We start from the raw sequence: 20,936 nt of genomic DNA, 5'->3' as shown, positions 1-20,936 counted from the left end.
GTCCTGGGTGTTCTTTGGAAGGACTGATGCTAAAGCTGGAACTCCAATACTTTGTCCAGCTCATGTGAAGAGTTGACTCATTGGAAAAGCCTCTGATGCTGGGAGGGATTGGGGGCAGGAGGAGAAGGGGACGTCAGAGGGTGAGATGGCTGATGGCATCACTGACTCGATGGAGATGAGTTTGGGTAAACTCTAGGAGTTGGTGATGGACAGGGAGGTCTGGCGTGCTGCAATTCATGGGGTCGCAAAGAGCCGGCCATGACTGAGTGACTGAACTGAACTGAACTGATGGGACTGGATGCCATGATCTTAGTTTTCTGAATGTTGAGCATTAAGCCAACTTTTTGCTCTCCTCTTTCACGTTCATCAAGAGGCTCTTTAGCTCTTCTTCACTTTCTGCCATAAGGGTGGTGTCATCTGCATATCTGAGGTTATTGATATTTCTCTCAGCAATGTTGATTCCCGCTTGTGTTTCATCCAGCCCAGTATTTCACATGATGTACTCTACATACAAGTTAAATAAGCAGAGTGAAAATACACAGCCTTAACATGCTCCTTTCCCAACTTGGAACTAGTCTGTTGTTCCATGCCCAGTTGTTAACTGTTGCTTATTGACCTCCATACAGATTTCTCAGGAGGCAGGTCAGGTGGTCTGGTATTTCCATCTCTTTGAGAGTTTTCCACAGTCTGTTGTGATTTACACAGTCAAAGGCTTTGGCATAATCAACAAAGCAGAAGTAGATGTTTTTTTCTGGAATACTCCTGCTTTTTGGATGATCCAACAGATGTTGGCAATTTGATCTCTGGTTTCTCTGGCTTTTCTAAATCCAGCTTGAACATCTGGAAATTCACAGTTCATGTACTGTTGAGGCCTGGCTTGGAGAATTTTGAGCGTTACTTTGTTAGGGTATAAGATGAGTGCAATTGTGCAGTAGTTTGAGCATTCTTTGGCATCGCCTTTCTTTGGGATTGGAATGAAAACTGACCTTTTCCAGTCCTGTAGCCACTGCTGACTTTTCCAAATTTGCCTACATATTGAGTACAGCACTTTCACAGCATCATCTTTTAGGATTTAAGATAGTTAAACTGGAATTCCATCACCTCCAAAAGCTTTCTTGTTAGTGATGCTTCCTAAGGCCCACTTGACTTCACATTCCACAATGTCTGGCTATTGGTGAGTGATCACAGCATCGTGGGTATCTGGGTCATGAAGATCCTTTTTGTATAGTTCTTCTGTGTATTCTTGCCACCTCTTCTTAATATCTTGTGCTTCTGTTAGTTCCATACCATTTCTTTACTTTATTGTGCCCATCTTTGCATGAAATATTCCCTTGGTATCTCTCATTTTCTTGAAGAGATTTCTAGTCTTTCCCCTTCTATTGTTTTTCTCTATTTCTTTGCACTGATCACTGGGGAAGGCTTTCTTATCCCTCTTGCTATTCTTTGGAATTCTGCATTCAGATGGGTATATCTTTCCTTTTCTCCTTTGCCTTTTGCATCTCTTCTTTTCTCAGCTATTTATAAGGCCTTCTCAGAGAACCATTTTGTCTTTTTGCATTTCTTTTTCTTGGGTATGGTCTTGATCACAGCCTCCTGTACAATGTCACGAACCTCTGTCCATAGTTCTTCAGGCACTCTGTCTATCTGATCTAATCCCTTCTTCCACTGTTTAGTCATAAGGGATTCTATTTAGGTCATACCTGAATGGTTGAGTGGTCTTCCCTACTTTCTTCAATTTAAGTGAATTTGATAATAAGGAGTTCATGATCTGAGCCACAGTCAGCTCCTAGTCTTGTATTTGCTGGCTGTATAGAGCTTCTCCATCTTTGGCTGCAAATATAATCAATCTGATTTTGGTATTGACCATCTGGTGATATCCACGTGTAATCATCTCTTGGGTAGTTGGAAGAGGATGTTTGCTATGACCAGTGCGTTTTCTTGGCAACACTCTGTTAGCCTTTGCCCTGTTTCATTTTGTACTCCATGGCCAAACTTACTGTTACTCCAGGTATCTCTTGATTTCCTACTTTTGCATTCCAGTACCCTATAATGAAGGACTTCCCTGGTGGCTCAGACGGTAAAGTGTCTGCCTACAATGCAGGAGACCCAGGTTCGATTCCTGGGTGGGGAAGATCCCCTGGAGAAGGAAATGGCAACCCATTTCAGTACTCTCGCCTGGAAAATCCCATGGATGGAGGAGCCTGGTGGGCTGCAGTCCATGGGGTATCAAAGAGTTGGATACGACTGAGCGAGTTCCCTTCCTTCCCTTCCCCTATAATGAAAAGGACATCTTTTGGGGGTGTTAGTTCAAAAGATCTTGTAATCCTTCATAGAAGCATTTAATTTCAGCTTCTTCAGCATTACTGATTGGGGCTTAGACTTGGATTACTATCTTTTTGAATGGTTTTCTTTGGAAATGAACAGAGTTCATTCTGTCGTTTTTCTGATTGCATCCAAACACTGCATTTCAGACTCTTTGTTGACTATGAGGGCTACTGCATTTCTTCTATGTTCACTCTTGCCATCTCGTTTGACCACTTCTAATTTACCTTGATTCGTGGGCCCCACATTCAAGGTTCCTATCCAATATTGTTCTTTACAGCATTGGACTTTACTTCCATCACCAGTCACATCCACAACTGGGAGTTGTTTTTGCTTTGGTTTCGTCACTTCATTCTTTTCTGGAGTTATTTCTCCACTCTTCTCCTGTAACATATTAGGTACCTACCACCTTGTAGAGTTCATCCTTCAGTGTCATATATTTTTGCCTTTTCATACTGTTCATGGGGTTCCCAAGGCAAGAATGCTGAAGCGGTTTGCCATTCCCTTCTTCAGTGGACCATGTTTTGTCAGAACTCACTGCCATGACCCATCCATCTTCGGTGGCCCTACATGTAATGGCTCATAGTTTCATTGAGTTAGAAAAGGCTGTGGTTCATGTGATTACATTGGTTAGTTTTCTGTGATTGTGGTTTTCTTCCCTCTGATGGGTTAGGATAAGAGGCTCATGGAAGCTTCCTAATGAGAGAGGTTGACTGTTGGGGAAACTGGGTCTAGTTCTCATGGGCAGGGGTGTGCTCAGTAAATCTTTAATCCAATTTTTTGTTGATGGGCTGTGTTCCTTCCCTGCTGTTTGATCTGAGACCAAACTATGGTGGAGGTAATAAAGACAATGGTGACCTCCTTCAAAATGTACTGTGCATGCATTGCTTCACTCAGTGCCCCAGACCCTGCAGCAGGCCACCCCTGACCCAGGCCTCTGCTGGAGACTCCTGGACACTCATAGGCAAGTCTGGGCCAGTCTCTTTTGGGGTCACTCTGATAGCTTATGGTGAACGATGTCAGATTTATGATCTCTGAAGAAGATTTAGCTTTGGGTCCGGGGACCAGGCTTGATCACACAAGAGATTTTGTGTAGCCAAGTTTTATTAAGGTGAAAAAGGACAGAGAAGGCTTCTGACATAAACATCAGAGGGGGGACAGAGAATGCCCCCCTTGCTAGAGTTAGCAAGGGAGTTATATACTTTTTAAATTATTTATTGCAATAAATCAAAAGAATGTCTTGAAGTTGTAAAGAAAGATCTTACTAGACCCACTCCCACAATTCACATTGTAAGATGACAGGATTAGCACTAACAATAGAAAGATATCACTAGACCCATCCCATCCATAATATACATTTTAAGATAACAGGATTAGTCAGAAGGTTTTCAGGGAAGGTGAAACTGTCCTCAAGCAGGATACATTGTTGTTATATAATCCTTAGTGCAGAGTTTAAACTGAGTTGTTTGTTGTGTAATCATCAGTTCCAGGCTTAAAGGAAACAAAAGCAAAACATTTTATGTGACTAAGACCAAGGAATGTAGAGATACAAATAAAAGCATTTGTGCTTTCCTCCTCCTTGAGAATTCCAGACCCCTATCTCCTCTTTGAGAGCCCCAGACCGCTTTCTCCTCCTCCTCCTCCTCTTCCTTGGGGATCCTGGACTTCTTATCAACCTGCCTGGGAACTGACTCTCTTAACTGCTCCTTTCTCCTGGGTCCTGGTGCACACAAAGTTTTCTTTGTGCTCTTCAAGAGTCTGTTTCCCCAGTCCTGTGTAAGTTCTGTAATCAAATCCCACTGGCCTCCAAAGTCAAAGTCCCTGGGGTTCTCAGTCCCTTTGCCAGATCCCCAGGTTGGGAAATCTGTTGTGGGTCCTAGAATTTTCTTAGCAGTGTGAGAATTTCTTTGGTATAATTTTCCTGCAGCTTGTGGGTCTTCTGCTTGATGGCTCTGTGGTGGGGTTAATGGTGACCTCCTCCAAGAGTGCTTATGCCACAGGCCGTGTGACCCAGGTCTGCTGCATCCAGAGCCTCTGCTCCCGCAGCAGGCCACTGCTGACATTTACCTCTGCAAGAGACACTCAAACACAGGTCTGGCTCAGTCTCTGTGGGGTCTCTGGGTCCTGGTGTGCACAAAGTTTTGTTTGAGCCCTCCGAGTGTCTGGTGGGCATGGGATTTGATTAAAAATGTGATTTCACCCCTCCTACCAACTTGCTGGGGCTTCTCCTTTGCTCTTGGACATGGGATATCTGTCTAGATATATGTTGTTTTCAATCACTAAGTCGTGTCCGACTTTTCTGTGACTTCATGGACTGTAGCCTACCAGGCTCCCCTTTCATGGGATTCTCCAGGCAACAACACTGGAGTGGGTTGCCATTCTCCAGTATATATATATATATATATATATATATATATATATATATACACACACACACACACACACACACACACACACATACATATAAGTATTCCAGCAACAGATGAGAGGATGAAGAAGTGTCTGTCTATTGATGGACACTTAGGTTGCTTCTGTATCTTGGCTATTGTAAATAATGCTGCTATGAACATTGGGTCACATGTATGTTTTCAAATTAGTGGTTTCATTTTCTTCGGATGTATACTTAGGTGTGGAAGTCCTGAGTCATATGATAGTTTTGTTTCTAATCTTTTTGAGGAATGTCCATACTGTTTTCCCCAGTGGCTACACCTGTTTACATTCCCACCAACACTACACAAGGGTTCCCTTTCTTCATATCTTCACAAACATTTGTTATTTGTGGTCTTTTTGATGATGGACATTCTGACAGAATGTCATTGTGGTTTTAATTTGCATTTGTCTGATGATTAATGATGTTGAGCATCTTTTCATGTAACAGTTGGCCATCTGTATTTCCTCTTTGTAAGAATATCTGTTCAGATCTTCTGCTTATTCAGTCTTTTTTTTTATATTGAGTTGTATGAGCTGTTTATATATGTTGCATATTAATCCCTTATCTATCATATTTATTTTCACTTGAGCTGGTCTCTTATCTCAAAATTTTAGGAGAGTAGAAGAAAGATTGACTTGTGACTCCTAGGTTTTGGCCTTCACTACTTAGGTAAATATTGGTGATATCTTCAGATATAGGAAACATTGGTAGTTTATTGGCTAAGTAGAGTGTTGAACAAAAGAATAAAGAGTTTGGGCCATAGTGTGTTTGAGTTTCCTATAAGATGGTCAAATAAAAATGACAAGTAGGCAGGTAAATATTTGAATAGTCTCAAGAAAATACATTATTCAACAGGAGTTTAACAAGATATCTATATTTATATTGATTTTTCATTATTGTAATGATATAATTAGATATTAAACTTATTTTTCACAAAGAAAACTTTTAATGTAAAATGAAATTAAACAATAAAGTTACCATAATCATCACATTGATTTTAGTCCAACTGTTCCTGGGTATATAAACCACAAGTAAAGTACTACTATTCTAATAAGAACCAATGGTTTTTCCTCCTATCTCACTCTATCATCAGTGAGGAATAGTAGTGAAATAATAATGAACATAACAACCCAACTTGTCTTGCAACATTTTCTTGAAGAGAACAAAGAAAACTTGTTCAACATTCACTGCTCCTCTTAAATAACTATTATTTGTGGATAAAGCAAGAGAGTTCAAGTAAAACATCTACTTCTGCTATATTGACTATGCCAAAGCCTTTGACTGTGCAGATCACAACTGTAGAAAACTCTTAAAGAGATGAGAATACCAGACCAGCTGACCTGCCTCCTGAGAAATCTGTATGCAGGTCAAGAAACAACAGTTAGAACTGGACATGGAACAATAGACTGGTTCCAAATAGGAAAAGGAGTTCGTCAAGGCTGTGTATTGTCACCGTGCTTATTTAACTTATATGCAGAGTACATCATGAGAAATGCAGGGCTGGATGAAGCACAAGCTGGTATCAAGATTGCCAGGAGAAATATCAATAACCTCAGATATGCAGATGACACCACCCTTATGACAGAAAGTGAAGAGGAACTTAAAAAGCCTCTTGATGAAAGTGAAAGAGGAGAGTTGGCTTAAAGCTCAACATTCAGAAAACTAAGATCATGGCATCTAGTCCCATCTCTTCATGGCAAATAAATGGGGGAAACAATGGAAACAGTGGCTGAATTTATTTTGGGGGGCTTCCAAATCACTGCAGATGGTGACTGCAGCCATGAAATTAAAAGACACTTGCTCCTTGGAAGAAAAGTTATGATCAACCTAGACAGCATATTAAAAAGCAGAGCCATTACTTTTCCAAAAAAGGTCTGTCTAGTCAAAGCTATGGTTTTTCCAGTAGTCATGTAAGGATATGACAGTTGGACTATAAAGAAAGGTGAGCACCAAAGAATTGATGCTTTTGAACTGTGGTGTTGGAGAAGACTCTTGAGAGTTCCTTGGACTGTAAGGAGATCCAACTAGTCCATCCTAAAGGAGATCAGTCCTGAATATTCATTGGAAGGACTGATACTGAAGCTGAATCTCCAATACTTTGGCCGCCTGATGCAAAGAACTGACTCATTGGAAAAGACCCTGATGCTTTTAAAGATTGAAGGCAGGAGGAGAAGGGGATGACAGACGATGAGATGATTGGATGGCATCACCAACTCAATGGACATAAGTTTATGTATGCTCCGGGAATTGGTGATGGACAGGGAAGCCTGGCATGCTAAAGGCCTTGGGGTCGAAAAGAATCAGATGCAACTGAGCTATTGAACTGATCTGATATAAGATAAGATAGAAATTTGGGATTTTAGGATAAATAGTAATTTATTTGAAATATCTATTTTAATTCTAGTAAATGTGTATGCATGTGTATGTGTATATATATATGCTCACACACATAAATCATACTTATTTATGCTTATATTAATTGTAGGGCTGGGCTTTGTTGGTAGCTCAGCAATAAAGATCCTGCCTGCAATGCAGGAGACATGGATTTGATATCTGGGCCAGGAATATCCCCTGGAGAAAGAAGTAGCAACCCACTCCAGTATTCTTTCCTGGGAAATCCCATGGACAGATGAGCTGGTGGGCTACAGTCCATGAGGTCACAAAAGAGTTGGATATTACTTAGCAACTGAACAACAAACAACAACAATATATTTGTATTTATATTTGGGGGACATATAACAATGGTCAGCTTAAATTAAATTTCATTCTCTATGATAACTCACTGAAGGCCTTAGCAGTACTGGCATTTGTTAGTCAAGGGTAGAACATTAATTTCTTCATATAACTTCTTTGTCAGTAACAGATAATCTTCCAGGGTATATTTTCCCTGATGAAAAATTTCATTAGAACCTTAGAACCAAATTAGAAAGTTACAAATTTTATATAAAGAATGCAAGTGATAATAATTATTTTAATCTTAATAATGTTATATTTATTTAATTTCTACTCAATTAGGTATGGATCACCACCATTAGGCAATGGTCACCAATTACCAATAATTGGAAATTGCATATGTTTTATCAAACAATATCCCAGGCTTCCAATCACTTAGTATTATATTGGTGATAGCTTTTATATCATGCTGCTGCTGCTGCTAAGTCACTTCAGTCGCGTCCGACTCTGTGCGACCCCATAGACGGCAGCCCACCAGGCTCCCCCGTCCCTGGGATTCTCCAGGCAAGAACACTGGAGTGGGTTGCCATTTCCTTCTCCAATGCATGAAAGTGAAAAGTCAAAGTGAAGTCGCTCAGTCGTGTCCGACTCTTAGCAACCCCATGGACTGTGGCCCACCAGGGTCCTCTGTCCATGGGATTTTCCAGGCAAGAGTACTGGAGTGGGGTGCCATTGCCTTCTCCGTTTTATATCATATAAGTGACTAATTATTAGGAGGAAGTAATGCTGTAGGTAAGGATTTGGAATTTAAAAGAATGAGGTACTGAGGAGAATAAGAGCAAATACAGTGTCTCATGGTTGGGACTGCTCACAAGCTTAAGCTGCTTGAAAAGCTTTTGTTGAGATGATCAAAAAATTGAGAGCAAAGTGTGTTATAGAGAAACATGTAAGCACTGTACCTCACTATATTATCTTATATATATTTTTATATAGTGAAAATAATCTATACTTTTAAAAGTTGCTGTGCTAACTCTAAAATTACAATTGGTAAACTGGCTCAGAGAAAAGCTAATAACTGCATTTACCCACTAAAGAGTGATGTGCTAACAATATCAGAAATTAATTTAAAGAGATGTTCATAGGAGCAAAAAAAAAAATATAAATAAAACAAATTTAAATTATGTTTTCGAAACGAACTGTGTGTATAACTCTTGGCAGAAGGATATGAAAAAACTGCATAGCCTCCCAAATAAATATATTATCCAATGCCCAGTTCAAATTTAGCCAAGTGAAAATGGAGAAGGTTAAAGAAAAGAAAAAATTTAGAAGTCAGAGACAAAGGTCATAGAGAATATCATGTGGAGACTCCTTACTCAGCAAGATACCAGTTTTGCTATAAACCAATTACTTCTGTATCTTCCAATCTTCTTCTTTTTTCCAAATGAAACTGTTTATTGTGCTGTATTGGGTGTTTAAAGAGCAGATAATTTGTTATTCCTGTTGTTTATTTTATGCAAGTCTGGACTAGGTCAACCTGGCTTAGAGATTACTGCACAACATGCAGAGATCCTGTACTTAAGAACCTTTTTTAACAGTTTACCTTGTTTAGGGTACAAAACTGAACCACATGAGTTGTGACCAGAGGATAGACTATAGTATTTATTGCTATGATTTTATAAAGAGTTCTTTTTTTCTCTTTCAGGACTCTGATGAGATTGCTCTTTCTTGCTCCCTTTCAGTGAGGGGGATATATAACTAGCTATATTCAATGAATTGTTAGTGAAATCAACATGTTCCATTTACAAATAGCGGTATTTGAGGGTTCATGTAAGATTTTCTAGAGAGCTCTCTTGCTCTGATAAGGAGAAAACCAATATTTGGTCTGGTGAATGATCTATCAGCCTGAGTCCTAGAATAAGGAGAAGTGAGAAAGTTATCTGGTTATGGACACTGAATAATAAAGAAGTAAATCATTAGAGCATTTCACATTAATTTTTTCATTAAGTTATCATAGCAACATAATTAGTAAGTTTTGAGTAATCATACTTGTGGGTGAAAAATAAGATTTCAAAATACATAGTCCTTAGTTTTTAACCATGTCTTATTTCTTACCTTTTATTAAATATTGAGATCAATCACAATGTTTAATCTTTAAGTCCATCTTTACACAATTGTTAGGTTGCCTATCTTCACTTTCACTGCTCAAAGAATTCTGCAAACATCAAGACTATAGTAAAATATTTTTATAGTTTTTGTATGAGTTCCTGAATGAAGAATGGAGAATTGATGTTGGAACATTATCCAGGAACTAAACTTTAAGGCTTCTCTGAAGCTAAATGAAGATATAGCAATATTCCAAAACTGAAAATTAATATTTTCCTTTGTTTAAACCATGCAATATATTTTACTTGGAACATACCAGTACTCTTGCAATAAAACTTTTGTAATATATTGTGAGAGTGAATATATATCCCTTTGTCTTCTTTGAGGGTAGTTAGCAGTGCAATTTTACAATGATTTCTCATTTCTTTATTTGAACAGGGAAAGTTTAATATAAAGAATCATTGACTATAATAGGTTATTAGAATAAAGAAGGAGGTATTAGCAAGTAAAAAGTAAAGTAAAATTCAGGTGTAGAAATAACAAATTTAAGGAGCAATCACAAACCCTTTGATAGACTACCCAAGGAAGAACTTGCATCTCCCAGAGAGGAGACCCCAATTCTCTTGTAGAGAGCACAGCTGTGACTCACAGGATGACAGAAGTTCTGTGATGCCATGCCAGCAGAACTTGCTGAAAATATGCCCTCTGAAACTTACTAGAAACCCACCTGGGTACTCAGTACTGGGGAAAGCTGTGAGATTCTACTGGCCACTGTGCATTGTACCAGTCAGGTATTTTGAAAGAGCCCATGGCTAAGAGATACTTGGGAATAGGTCATCTACTGAATGCTGCTGCCTGCCATACACTGCACGAGCTGGACACTGGGGAAGAGTCACTCTTCCAAAAACTGTCAAGAGATGGGAGATGTCAAAGGAAGCTGCTGACTGCCAGATATTGCTGTCTGTCCCTGCTATGTGTTGGTAGAATTAGGCACTAGGAAAGCTTTGAACTCTACAGGAACTTGCAAAATCAGTGCACCAAAAATAGGAAGCCAAACTCTTTTTCTCCAGCAGTGTGCTCTAGTGACAAAATTTTATGCCAGCTGGCATAAGAAAAACAAATATTTAAAAGGACGCAGATTCATGTTCACAAAGCAGTCTAAAAAGGTACATTTTGTAGCTAAGAAGCAATCAATTTGTAATGAATATGATCAAGAAATACCAACTCTGTTTATGCTGATAATTACATATCTAAAATTTTTCAGAGCAACATACCCTATAAGTCCATAATTTCAAGGTATTTTTGCCATAAGTAATCTAGACATATAAGGTATATATTGCTTTAAGGTATATATAAGGTATATAATAAGGTATATAATTGCTTTAAGCATTCCATAGAAGATGACATGTTAATAAATGCTATCAAGAGATCCAGTTAGCATGCTTGAAAGATTATTTAACCAGAATGTTTCTCTGGAGGTGATATCAGGAAAGGAAACAGATTTCCTACACACCAGCTGCTAATTTTTATACCCAGTTGGTCATTGAATAGTAGTGAAGGCCATCTTCAGTAATGCAGAGAGGTAGTTTTGGTTTGGGATATAGTCAAAGCTTTTATTATTAGAATTTTAAAACTTAGGAAAAATAATTGAGTACAGTATCTGTGCAAGAGAGGCAGAATGTGTGTATGTGCTCAGTGACTTCAGCTGTGTCCAACTCTTTGTGACCTCATGGACTATAGCCCGCCAGGCTCCTCTGTCCATAGAATTTCCCAGGCAAGAATTCTAGAGTGGGTTGCCATTTCCTCCTCCAAGGGATCTTCCTGACCTAGGGATCGAACGCATGTCTTCTGCATTGGGAGGCAGAGTCTTTACTGCTGAACCACCAGGAGATGTGAAATGTTGTAAGAAGGTTTCAAAAAAAAAAAAATCCTTTAAACATATTCCAAATTTCTAAGAATCAAGACTTTACACATTTATTTTATATTACTTTGAAATGTCACTCTCTACTTATTTTCTAAACTGTAGCCTCTCTGTCATTTTAACTGCATTTGTAAGTTTACTAAAATGTTTACTGAAATTTAAATCTTTTCCAGTGTTACAAATTTGTATATCATATTGAGCACATGATACTTTACACTGTCACCACTCACTGTATCTTCATAGCAAATACTTAAAAGCAATCAGTCAAAATGTCCATTTTTTGTGTTGTGGCATTCAGGAACCTATAATCATTAATTTAAACATTCAAAAATATTGAGAGATCTTTCTCAATACCATAAAGACACAAGATGTCATAAAATAAAATTGGCTTCATAGATTTTACCAATTTCAAGCATATGCCTATGTTTTCATATATCTTCACCAAGTAAATAACTTAAAGATGTTGCCTGAGGGAATAAAAGTTATTATTGTATTACAAAGCAGGGCATATGTATATATTTTTATTTGATTTTATGTTGTAGAAAATGATACTGAGAACATCAGCATTTCCTTAGGAAAACTCAAGTGCAGTATAGATTTCTGTAAAGAATGAAGTTTCTAAATCTCAATCTATTTTCTTTTCTTTGGATTTTTTTTTCCTCCACAACATAGTCATATTAGAAGAACAAACTGAAAGCTATTATTTTGTAGTGGTAACAAATAAGGGAAAAGACTAAGTAAGCATGATTTTTTATTTCAAGTGTTATAGTACTGTGTGTTGGAGAAGGCAATGGCACCCCACTCCAGTACTCTTGCCTAGGAAATCCCATGGATGGAGGAGCTTGGTAGGCTGCAGTCCATGAGGTCGCTAAGAGTTGGACACGACTGAGCGACTTCACTTTCACTTTTCACTTCCATGCACTGGAGAAGGAAATGGCAACCCATTCCAGTGTTCTTGCCTGGAGAATCCCAGGGACAGAGGAGCCTGGTAGGAGGCCGTCTATGGGGTCGCACAGGGTCGGACACGACTGAAGCGACTTAGCAGTAGCAGTAGCAGTACTGTGTTAGTACTGTGAAATGGCAACCCACTCCAGTATTCTTGCCTAGAGAATCCTGTGGGCAGACGAGCCTGGTGGCCTGCTGTCTGTAGGGTCGCGCAGAGTCGGACATGACTGAAGCGACTTAGCATGCATGCATGCCTTGGAGAAGGAAATGGCAGCCCACTCCATTATTCTTGCCTGGAGAATCCGAGGGACGGAGGAGCCCATGGGCTGCTGTCTATGGGGTCTCACAGAGTCGGACACGACTGAAGCAACTTAGCAGCAGCAGCAGCAGTGCCGTGTAAAACTTTAAGGTGTGACCTGTAAATGAATAAGACCAATTGCATGAAAGGCTTCCATGAAAAAATACATGCTGGCACTCAGAACTTTCTCTTCTATTAATTTTGTCCTGGGCATAGTCCTAAATTCCCTTTTGTGTCATTAGAAGCCATTCAATGGAGCTTGCACTCAGCACCCAGAAGTGAATAGTTGATAGTCTTGGTTTCAACAGTGTGATAGTGGGGATAACAATCCTACTATCTACTATTATCTACTAGTATTAACTACTATTTAAAGAGGAATGTATCCTCTTTAAATACTTGTAAGAGTATTTCTCAGTTGAGGTCCACTATAGAACAGAAGTTTTAGAGATTAGAAAACTGCAATAATTTTGAGTTGCAGAGCTGTATATGTCTCGTTTAGGTTAACTTCTGCTGCTTAGTAAATTGCAATGTTAGTATGTTAAATGGTGCTTCATAGGCAAAGTTAATTAGCTTCCAAAATATTTAAATTATTTTTACTGAGTGACTTACTGGAAGAATCTTGCTGATTTTAGAGTATAATATGAATATATTACTATTATTAATAAAGCTAATTATGTGATAATCATTTGATGATTTGACATTAGCTTGTGTATTCTAAACACATAAAGCACTAAATTAATTTTTCCTGAGCAGCAGGCTACCATTTAGTGCCAGAAAGAAGTAATTTATGACTAATATCTGATGTCTGAAAACTTTCATAACTCCTGAGAATAAACATTATATCCCTAGAATATTTTTCTAATCATCATTTATCATGGAATTATGCCAGGTATTTTATAAAAGTGAAGTATATAATTATAGCTTTATGGCTGAGTATATCACTCTCATTATTTCTCTTTTATATTTTGTTTTTATATTTCATGTGAAAAAAATCACCATGTATGTTATTCTGCATTTCATTTGTTGTTTTGGATAGTTAGATTTTAACCTAAGTTATTAAACACATGTTGACCCTCTAGTTGTCTCTATTAGTACCCAAGTATAGGAAAAATAAAAACCACAGAAAGACTTGACAGTTTTTTTTGTCTTACCTGTTATTTGATTTTACTTATATTTTAAAAAGCAGGCATTTGAAAAGCTTAACTACCCTATGCATACTTTTGCTTCCTGCTATTCTAGGATTTTTTTACTTTATATTTAAAACAAATTTATAATAGAAATACTGTCTAAAACAGTTCAGAAAATACAGTTTAATTATTTTAATATCACAGTGTATAATATAGTTCTGTTACAGTGCCAGAAATTCATATTTGCTATATAACAGCAAGTAGTAGTCTCTGCTCCTGTTTGATCTGTCAGCTTTGAAGTTGCATCTTCTTGACTGTCACCTAAACTCATAGGTGTGCTTTAGACCCTGAGTCACACCTGACCTTAGTTGAGGGCAGTAGTTCAATAACTCAGTATTGAGTAGGTCTGAACTTATTCTTTGTAAAAGATGCTTCCAATAAGTAAGTATGTTTCTTCTTTATACTTCTGTGTAATGTTCTTTTATTTAGGGCCTAAAATCCTTAAATAGATGATCTTTCCTCTCTTATTTCCCACAAATCCTGAGTGTGTAGTAATAAATCTCTGCTTTTGGTTAGTTCTTTTTTATTAAAAAATATATACTTTTTTTTATAGAGGCCACACTTCTAGGCATTTTATGGAATGCAAAGGATATAGATATAAATTTAAAACAGCCCCTACCTTCAAGAAACTTACTGTCAAGCAGCAATACATGAACAGATTACATCAGTAATATGAGTGATATGACATAGACAAGGTACAGAATTGAAAAAAAAGATGTATCAGTCTGGTGGGATATTACATTATTAAGATTGTAATTAATACTATGACTTTCTATGCTTAGCTCTTTATCAATGGAAGATTTTGAACTATATTTAATAAATATTTTTCTATCTAGAATGATTTCTGACTTAGAATGACTAAGGAACCTAACTCATGGTAGTATTTTTCTGATCATCTTTTAAATAAGAGACTCATCTAAAAGTTTTTTACAAATTGCTAGTGAGTACAACCCTGGAGAAAGAAATGGCAACCAACTACAATATTTTTGCCTGGGAAATCCCATGGACAGAGGAACCTGGCAGGCTACAGTTCATGGGGTCATAAAAGACTTGGACATTACTTAACAACTAAACAACAAATGAGTACAAGCCTTTTAAATCAAATCATCCCTGAACTTCCTCTGATATTTGAATTAATTTTAACAACATTTTCTCAATCTCGCTAATTATATTAATACAAAAAGTCCTTTTCTAGCATCTGTCTATTTTAACATAAACTCTGAAATACTTGGGCTCCCCTTGTGGCTCAGTTAGTAAAGAATCTGCCTGCAATGTGGGAGACCTGGGTTCGATCCCTGAGTTGGGAAGATCCAATGGAGAAGGGAGGGGACGACAGAGGATGAGATGGCTGGATGGCATCACTGACTCGATGGACGTGAGTCTGAGTGAACTCCGGGAGTTGGTGATGGACAAGAAGACCTGGCGCGCTGCGATTCATGGGGTCGCAAAGAGTCGGACATGACTGAGCTACTGAACTGACCTGAACTGAACTGAATGGAGAAGGGAAAGGCTCAGTTCGGTTCAGTCGCTCAGTCGTGTCCGACTCTCTGGGACCCCATGAATCGCAGCACATCAGGCCTCCCTGTCCATCACCAACTCCCATGTTCACTCAAACTCATCCATCGAGTCGGTGATGCCATCCAGCCATCTCATCCTCTGTTGTCCCCTTTTCCTCCTGCCCCCAATTCCTCCCAGCATCAGAGTCTTTTCCAATGAGTTAACTCTTCACATGAGGTGGCCAAAGTACTGGAGTTTCAGCTTTAGCATCATTCCTTCCAAAGAACACCCAGGGCTGATCTCCTTTAGAATGGACTGGTTGGATCTCCTTGCAGTCCAAGGGACTCTCAGAGTCTTCTCCAACACCACAGTTCAAAAGCATCAATTCTTCGGCACTCAGCTTTCTTCACAGTCCAACACTCACATCCATACCTGACCACAGGAAAAACCATAGCCTTGACTAGACGGACCTTTGTTGGCAAAGTAATGTCTCTGCTTTTGAATATGCTATCTAGGTTGGTCATAATTTTTCTTCCAAAGAGTAAGAATCTTTTAATTTCATGGCTGTAGTCACCATCTGCAGTGATTTTGAAGCCCAGAAAAATCAAGTCTGACACTGTTTCCACTGTTTCTCCATCTATTTCCCATGAAGTGATGGGACCGGATGCCATGGTCTTCGTTTTCTGAATGTTGAGCTTTAAGCCAACTTTTTCACTCTCCACTTTCACCTTCATCAAGAGGCTTTTTAGTTCCTCTTCACTTTCTGCCATAAGGGTGGTGTCATCCACATATCTGAGGTTATTGATATTTCTCCTGGCAATCTTGATTCCAGCTTGTGTTTCTTCCAGCCCAGCGTTTCTCATGATGTACTCTGCATATAAGTTAAATAAACAGGGTGACAATATACAGCTTTGATGAACTCCTTTTCCTATTGGGAACCAGTCTGTTGTTCCATGTCCAGTTCTAACTGTTGCTTCCTGACCTGCATACAGATTTCTCAAGAGGCAGATCAGGTGGTCTGGTATTCCCATCTCTTTCAGAATTTTCCACAGTTTATTGTGATGCACACAGTCAAAGGCTTTGGCATAGTCAATAAAGCAGAAATAGATGTTTTTCTGGAACTTCTTGCTTTTTCGATGATCCATTGATGTTTGCAATTTGATCTCTGGTTCCTCTGCCTTTTCTAAAACCAGCTTGAACATCAGGAAGTTCACGGTTCACACATTGCTGGAGCCTGGCTTGGAGAATTTTAAGCATTACTTTACTAGTGTGTGAGATGAGTGCAATTGTGCGATAGTTTGAGCATTCTTTGGCATTGCCTTTCTTTGGGATTGGAATGAAAACTGACCTTTTCCAGTTCTGTGGCCACTGCTGAGTTGGTCATAACTTTTCTTCCAAGGAGTTAAGCGTCTTTTAATTTCATGGCTACCCACTCCAATATTCTGGCCTGGAGAATTCCAAGGACTGTATTGTCCAGGGGGTCATAAAGAGTCGGACAGGACTGAGCGACTTTCACTTTCACTGAAATACATAAATTTCAGAATATAGTGGACAATATTTTTTAAATAAATTGCTTCTTGCTTTATTCCCAAAATAGTCACTTTTACCAGGTCCTATTCTTACTTTTACTCTAAGTGTAGTCCTAGAAAAATCCTTGATTTTACTATAGTCCCATTAGCTGCAAGTTCTTGGTTCAGGAGAATGTTCTGGTATAAGATAAAATAACCAGAGCACATTTCTATAATTTTTCAAGCTCAATTCTTCAAAAATCTTAAGTGGCAGAAATATTAAAATATACATCTCAGGACTTTGGCAGCATGAGATTAAAGACAGTATTCAGTGAGGAAGAAATGAAAACAACTTTTCAGAGAATTAAAGAGAAAGGAGACACAGAAACACTTAGAAACATTTACTTATGATTATAAATATTACTGGATCCAACTGCATTGCTAAACATTTTACTTTTCTATTTGACAACTCTTTTCTTATTCTGCCAACAGTCAGCCAATTCAAAACAAAAATATTATGCAGTCCAAAGAGTAATTGAATCAAGGACATAAAGCATTAAAAGAATAGACTTTAGGATACTGTGTTTTGAAGGATAATAGTAGAATCTAATATATATGTATCCACACAAAATACATTATTTTTTTCTTATCATTTTGTGACAATAATTTTTTCCTCTAATAATATTTGTATCATGTCAAACAAGTTATGTTTATTTAAAATATCATACACTTATGACATTGAGGTTAATACATGCACATAATATTTAATTTAATACTTCAAGGTTAAATAATGACTGTTGATGGCATTCAGATCAAGTAAATAACAAATCAGAATCAATATACTGAAAGAAACTTTAGAAGTGCAATCAAGAAACAAAGCTGTGTTTACTTTTTTTTTAATGTTATACACCTATTATTAAGAAAACACCAATCTACTTTAGGGTAAATAAGAGAGCAGGGGGAAAAAAAGGTCACAGTATTCTCTATTTGTTAATATTTATTTTATTTATACTAAACTAATTTTAAAGTACTCTTCTCCATGACTAGCTTTATATAGAGAGTAATAAGGACATTATGACAATAAATGTGGTCTCTTTAGAGTAAGACTCTCATTTGTGTAGTTTGGGTTTTGGAGAAGCAGATGCTTGACATGGAGCAGATTATACTGTGAGAAATACCCATGAGGGAAAGTGAAGATGGGCAGAGATTTTAGACTGCAATGCAGGTTTGATCCCTCTGTGGGAGAGAGGAAATCTAGTGGTTGGATAGAAAGAGTCTCAGAGTGCAGTATGATTATTAGAAATTTTCAGTCAAAGCCACCAATCAGAAGAGTCTTTTATCTTGTAGAAATGAGCCTATATTTGTATCCTTGTTGCATTTAGTCACTGGCTAGAAACAGCCTAGGAGAACCTGGTCTAATGCAAATACACTGCTAGATTCAGAGAGCAGAACCTGGCACCAGCAGTCAATTACACTGAAGGAGCAGGAGATCTGAGTATTGTATATAATGCCTGCCACAGTCCGTATTTTGTGCCACAGGGGTCTATTTCTTCACATGGGTTTAGAGAGCAGCTCCTCCTTGATTCCTGTGCACTTCTTTCCCTGAAAGAAAATTCATAAGAGAGAAATGAGTGGGAAGAACTGTAAACCTTGTTATGGTACTTGATTTGGGGATTGAAAGCAGTAATCATCCTCCCTCCTCCATTTTTTTCTTCTAGTTTTGTTCAGGTATAATTGACATACAGCACTGCATGAGTTTAGGTTTGCAGCATGATGATTTGATTTACATACATTATGAAGTGATTATCATAACATTTAGTGAACTTCCATCATTTAATGTATAATAGATATAAAATTAAATAGAAAAAAACATTTTGGGTTTACTATCTTAACAAGTTTCATAGATAACATGCAACAGCATTAATTATATTGTATGTTGCATCTCTAGTACTTATTTATATAACTGGAAGTTTATACCTTTTGACTGTTTTCACCCAACTCCTTTTCACCTCAACTCCTACCTCTGGTAAATACAAATCTAGTCTTTTTCTGCAAGTTTCTATCTTTTTCTAGTATATTATTCCTACAAGACCATGTTAGTTCTTATTATACAACATGATAATTTGATATTTCTATATATTTCAAAATGATCACCATAATAAGTCTGTCATCTATCAGCATAAAAGATATTTTGTAATTTTTGAATATATTTCCCAAAATGTACATTTCACACCTGTGACTCTTTTTAATTAATAACGTAAGATTTGTACCTCTTAATGGCCCTTTCCTATTATATTCTTTGCAGCCAAAGCTGGAGAAGCTCTATACAGTCAACAAAAACAAGACCAGGAGCTGACTATAGCTCAGATAATGAACTCTTTATTGCCAAATTCAGAGTGAAATTGAAGAAAGTAGGGAAAACCTCTAGACCATTCACATAGGACCTAAATCAACTCCCTTATGATTATACAGTGAAAGTGAGAAACAGATTTAAGGGACTAGATGTGATAGACAGAGTGCTTGATGAACTATGGATGGAGGTTCATGACATTGTACAGGGGACAGGGATCAAGACCATTCTCAAGAAAAAGAAATGCAAAAAAGAAAAATGGCTGTCTGAGGAGGCCTTACAAACAGCAGTGAAAAGAAAAGAAGCGAAAAGCAAAGGAGAAAAGGAAAAATATACCCATTTGAATGCAGAGTTCCAAAGAAAATTCGAGGAGATGTAAGAAAGCCTTCCTCAGTGATAATTGCAAAGAAATAGAGAAAAACAATAGAATGGGAAAGACTAGAATCTCTTCAAGACAATTAGAGATACCAAGGGAACATTTCATGCAAAGATGAACACAATACAGGACAGATATGGAATGGACATAACAGAAGCAGAAGATATTAAGAAGAGGTGGCAAGAATACACAGAACTATACAAAAAAGATCTTCACGACCCAGATAATCACAATGGTGTAATCACTCACCTAGAGCCAGACATCCTGGAACGTGAAGTCAGGTGGTCCTTAGGAAGCATCATTACAAACAAAGCTAGTGAAGGTGATGGAATTCCAGTTGAGTTATTTTAAATCCTAAAAGATGATTCTGTGAAAGTGCTTCACTCAATATGCCAGCAACTATGGAAAACTCATCAGTGGCCACAGGACTGGAAAAGGTCAGTTTTCATTCCAATCCCTAAGGAAGGCAATACCAAAGAACGATCAAAATACCTCACAATTGCACTCATTTAACATTCTAGTAAAGTCATGCTCAGAATTCTCCAAGCCCGGCTTCAATAATACGTGAACCGTGACCTTCCAGATGTTCAAGCTGGTTTTATAAAGGGCATAGGAACCAGAGATCAAATTGCCAACATCCACTGGATAATTTAAAAAGCAAGAGAGTTCCAGAAAAACATCTATTACTGCTTTATTGACTATGCCAAAGCCTTTGACAGTGTGGATCATAATAAACTGTAGAAAATTCTGAAAGATATGGGAATACCAGACTACCTGATCTGCCTCCTGAGAAATATGTATATAGGTCAGGAAGCAGAAGTTAGAACTGGAGATGGAACAACAGACTGGTTCCAAATAGGAAAAGGAGTACGTCAAGGCTGTGTACTTTCAACCTGCTTGTTCAACTTATATGCAGAGTACATCATAAGAAACACTGGGCTAGATGAAGCGCAAGCTGGAATCAAGATTGTTGGGAGAAATATCAATAACCTCAGATATGCAGATGACACCACCCTTATGACAGAAAGTGAAGAAGAACTAAAGAGCCTCTTGATGAAAGTAAAAGAGGAGAGTGAAAAAGTTGGCTTAAAGCTCACATTCAGAAAACTAAGATCATGGCATCCGGTCCCATTACTTCATGGAAAATAGTTGCATAAACAGTGGGAACAGTGTCAGACTTTATTTTGGGGGGGCTCCAAAATCACTGCAGATGGTGACTGCAGCCATGAAATTAAAAGACACTTACTCCTTGAAAGGAAGGTTATGACCAACCTAGACAGCATGTTAAAAAGCAGAGACATTACTTTGCCAACAAAGGTCCGTCT

General features: G+C 38.0%; 1 non-coding gene across 1 annotated transcript; it reads left to right on the top strand.

Annotated features, from left to right (window-relative positions):
* Window positions 1–2,059: 2,059 nt before the first annotated feature.
* Window positions 2,060–2,131, top strand: TRNAC-ACA (transfer RNA cysteine (anticodon ACA)). Its single transcript has one exon. It is a non-coding gene; the product is annotated as a tRNA-Cys (tRNA).
* The last annotated feature ends 18,805 nt before the right edge of the window (window positions 2,132–20,936 follow it).

Source organism: Bubalus kerabau, chromosome 14 (assembly GCF_029407905.1).
Source record: "Bubalus kerabau isolate K-KA32 ecotype Philippines breed swamp buffalo chromosome 14, PCC_UOA_SB_1v2, whole genome shotgun sequence".
Classification (NCBI taxonomy): domain Eukaryota; kingdom Metazoa; phylum Chordata; class Mammalia; order Artiodactyla; family Bovidae; genus Bubalus; species Bubalus kerabau.
Note: the sequence above shows the minus strand (reverse complement) of the source record. Positions and strands in the feature narration are given on the sequence as shown.